Below are 4,812 nucleotides of genomic sequence, written 5' to 3' on the forward strand. Positions count from 1 at the left end.
TATTCTCTTCTGCAAGAAGGAGGTCAGTACCACGACTAAGTTATCCGTGCACCGTTCAATCTTCCGACCAACTTTGCTGTATGGGAGCGAAAGCTGGGTGGATTCAGGTTACCTTATCAACAAGGTTGAAGTTACGGATATGAAAGTAGCTAGGATGATTGCAGGTACTAGAAATGGGAACAATGGCAAGACGGTATCCACAATGAGGAAATCAAAGAAAAACTGGGAATGAACTCTATAGATGTAGCAGTCAGGGCGAACAGGCTTAGATGGTGGGGTCATGTTACACGCATGGGAGAAGCAAGGTTACCCACGAGATTCATGGGTTCAGCAGTAGAGGGTAGGAGGAGTCGGGGCAGACCAAGGAGAAGGTACCTGGATTCGCTTAAGAATGATTTTGAAGTAATAGGTTTAACATCAGAAGAGGCACCAATGTTAGCACTGAATAGGGGATCATGGAGGAATTTTATAAGGGGGCTATGCTCCAGACTGAACGCTGAAAGGCATAATGAGTCTTAAATGATGATGATGATGATGAGTCATTATGCAGATCACTGTGAGAGGAGAACGTGGGAAGTGGTTGTCTTAAGTTACGCCCTTCCGTATGTAATACAGCAGTCAAAACGTTAATAGCACAATTGCGCATACAAGTTTTTTGTGAAGTAATATGATGTCTCTTACTGAAGCTCCCGGATTAAGGTCGTTACCTCATTTGCAGAGGAAACCGACGTTTTGATTTCCCCGCTGTTAAAACGAATCCGCACACAAACGTAGTTAGGCGCTCGAGTGAAGCTTCAACTTCCATCTCCTGTCAGCGGGTATTCGAGCTGTAAGCTCTCCTCATGACGTTCATTTGACAAGCGGCCTGCTTTGAAATCGGCCCATTGCTGAAAGGATATTTGGAATACTAAAAGTGTGGCCTGGCTGTAATTCCCCGCGCATCTGTCCCGTCCGGGGCGCGTATTTTTGGCCTGCAACGGCGTGCCGTCAATTAAAATAAAATGTACGGCTCCGCTGAAGCGCCGACTCGGCGCGGCTGGGCATTAATTAATCCCGGCTCTGGATTACAGCCGGCTCGGTCGCATTCTGTTAAAGCGCGCCCGTTCGCCTGACGCTCCAACGGCAGGCTCCATTAATCACTCTGCTCCCCTGTTTCGCGTTCGCGATCTTCAGCCACAGTTTTCGAATATTCCGGTGTATTCCGTTCTGCCGTGTCTCCATCGAGATAGCCGGCTAGGAGTAACTTTCTGAGCAACGCTCCTTAATGTCACTTGTAACCCCACATTAGTCTTTGTACTGTTGAGGAACTATATCATGTAGACTCGTAAAATGGACTACGGCACTCCTATTTTTCCCGCTTCAGTGGAACCCGGTAATGACAATGTATAACCTGTATTTTATATTTTTATTTTCCAACAGCCTTCCCGCAGTGGGAACACCGGTTCCCGTCAGATCACCGAAGTTAAGCGCTGTCGGGCTGGGCTAGCACTTGGATGGGTGAGCATCCGGTATGCCGAGCGCTGTTGGCAAGAGGGGTGCACTCAGCCCTTGTGAGGCAAACTGAGGAGCTACTTGATTGAGAAGTAGCGGCTCCGGTCTCGGAAACTGACATACTGTTGGGAGAGCGGTGTGCTAACCAGTTGACCCTCCATATCCGCATCCAGTGACGCCTGTGGGCTGAGGATGACACGGCGGCCAGTCCGTACCTTTGGCCTGTGACGGAGGAGTTACATTTTTATTTATTTCTGTAAATCGTAAGAAGTTAGTTTTTGCTGCGTTTTATAGATCCAGCACAAATTAAAAATGGCTCTGAGCACTATACGACCTATTTTCTGAGGTCACCAGTCGCCTAGAACTTAGAACTAATTAAACCTAACTAAGCTAAGGACATCACACACATCCATGCCCGAGGCAGGATTCGAACCTGCGACCGTAGCGGTCGCTCGGTTCCAGACTGTAGCGCCTAGAGCCGCACGGTCACTCCGGACGGCCACAAATTAAAGACGAGATGTGGAGTTGGTCATCATACACTGCTGTAAAAAAAAAAATTATTTCCCCAGAACGACGACGTCGATGTTGACCCGATGACGGCATATGCCACCTGGGGGATCGTGGACGTACTGATTCAGACAAACGTGTTATGAGACCAGTTCACATTGCAATACACTGAGCAGCGACATAGAGGCCGAACGTTGATTTAAGGGGAGGTTTACTATTTTTTTGGTTAAATAAATCGATTTTTTAAAAATTGAATTTTTGGATCCATAAACGTGTTTAGAATCCACCTCTGAAACGATTTTTCCGAATACGGAACGGAAGTGTTTGTTATTCGTAGTTGTACAAAAGAATGCACCTGCTTGAAATCGGCCTTTTTCACGTACCAGTTTTTTTATCTTTCGGGGGATGAGCTATTGTACCGGCGGTTGGGAAGCTGGTTCAAATGGCTCTGAGCACTATGGGACTTAACATCTGAGGTCATCAGTCCCCTACAACTTAGAACATTGGTGACTACATGGAGTGCTGTGTGAACAACGACCATATATGCTAAATTAAAAGGAAGGTCAGTGTTGGCCGAAATATTGATGTTTTATGGATGGCAAAATCGATTTTCAATTACATAGTGATCATCTTCAGTGCTGTGGTGTACAAATTAAACTAATAGACACTGGTATCTAGTCATCATTAACCAAAGCTGAGAAGCGATCACAATAAATCTTTATTGTGATCGCTTCTTAACTTTGGTTAATGACGCAGCACTGAAGATGATCACTATGTAATTGAAAATCGATCTTGCCATCGATAAAACATCAATATTACGGCCAACGCTGACCTTCCTTTTAATTTGACACAAAATTCAGTTGTAAGTTTGAACGCGTGTGTTTGGAAGTTAGCCCCCAATCATTTGAATTCTGGTGCGAAGACTGTGGAGATTGCGACTTTCTTGGCAGTGAGAATCTTCAACGAAGGGTATTCAGTAATTCTGAAGACCATGACAACGATGGACGTCACTCTGGGACTCTATTCGACGAAGTTCGCCAAGCATTCGGACGACCACCGGATTCAAGCGGCAGAAAACCGCTTGTCACCGGCCGTACGAGAAGCTCTGGAGCAGCGTAGGATGGCCCAGATCGAGCAGAACGCCCTCTATGAGGAAGAGGAAAGACTAGTTTATGGACGCGGAATAGCACATTGAACGTAAGTTGCATAATATTGCATTTATATGTACTCAAAACTTCAAACGCGTTTTTCTCGAAATGCCTTTTTTTATCGCACCGTATGGCACCTTCAAATCTATTGAACCGATTGGCATGATTCTTTGTTTATGACGAAGCTAACGAAATAATCTAGGAGTTGTCCCACTTTTATTCCGATCCATCAACTATAAACATTTTTACTTGGCCTATTTTTCTTCAAATGGCCGCCATTTTGTTTCCTGTGGCCCAAATAACTTAAGCGAGGTACAACTCCTAGAGAATCTTATACACCTCGCTAACGTAAACTCAGTTTTGGTCTCAAACTAGCCGGCTGACCTGTGACATACCGCGCGTGGAGGTCTACAACTAAATTTTTTTTCGTTCCGACGGCACTTCCGCCTTTGCTCTTCGATATTTCCGCTCGAAAAAATTCCAGTTTGTAGAGAAAATATCAATAAACATTTTGAACAAATTTGACATTGATATCTATAACACATCGCGAGAAAAAATTCTCAATGAACATTTTTATTTTCGGGCCAAAGATAGTGAACCTCCATTTAATGTCGACAAACGAGTTACGATAGTAACATAAATTAGCTGAAGAATATTTGATACAGGATTTCAGCGGCCGGTGCAAGGCCCACAGGGGATTCTTTTTTAACCCTCAACACGGGGCGGTGAAGAACCCTGTTGATTCCATTCCTATTGACGTTTTTCATTTTATTTCCGTGATCAAATAACACGTTCGAAACAGGTCTCAGTCTGTTTACATGGAGCAAATGGACTGCTGTTTTTAATACTTTTTTCGAAAATCGTTGCTTTGTAACTATGTATCCAGTAGCTGTATTTGATGTTTTATTAGAAGTGATGAAACTTGGTTTATTTAATCTTAAAAGGTTTGATATATTTTACTGAATTGTGTCGTTATTCCGCAGAAAAAGTTATGTGGTATGTTTTGAAACAGCCATTCTTAAGTACCATGGTTGTTTCACAAATGCCCTTCTTGCCGATACAATATTCCAACATTGTACTACATTAATTTCTATTATTTATTACCTACCTGAGCATTCAGCTACACAGAAATCTGGATCAATATCAGAATCAATACCTTCCCCTTCTGAACTGAAGTCGTAGATTTCTTCTTCCAAGAGCATGAAAACATTGCTATCGATACAGGTACGAAACGAAAGCAGTGCGGGTCTCAACACACGGCAGAAACATGAGAGGCGCTTATGAGTATGACAGATAGTTCGGAATTCAAAAATACGATGTAGGACAATTCAGAAACCCTACCTTCGACAGTCTACATTTACACCAATAGAGGGCAGGAGACGCAATGTTAGCTAAGGATCTCTACGCACAACAGGGGCAGGACTTACGCGCTGTTTACCTAACTGCTCCGCCCACAATGTTTAACCGTCAAGGAAAAAGACATCCATTTTTTTATTTTACGTAAACTGTATTTTTTCGCTATAATAACAGGGCAGACAGATTCAATCATATGACTCTTTTGCAACACCGAAAAGAAAGAGACTAAGAGCCTGTTGAACATGGAGCTCTGTTGCTGTTGTTGAGCTGTTTTGAGGGTGTGCTGTCCAGAGGTTTTGGCCACTGCCCA

General features: G+C 43.7%; 1 pseudogene; it reads left to right on the plus strand.

Moving 5' to 3' along the window:
- The first annotated feature begins 1,411 nt into the window (after window positions 1-1,411).
- Window positions 1,412-1,529, plus strand: LOC124597590 (annotated as a pseudogene).
- Window positions 1,530-4,812: the final 3,283 nt, after the last annotated feature.

This window comes from Schistocerca americana, chromosome 2 (assembly GCF_021461395.2).
Source record: "Schistocerca americana isolate TAMUIC-IGC-003095 chromosome 2, iqSchAmer2.1, whole genome shotgun sequence".
In the NCBI taxonomy this organism is placed as follows: Eukaryota; Metazoa; Arthropoda; class Insecta; order Orthoptera; family Acrididae; genus Schistocerca; species Schistocerca americana.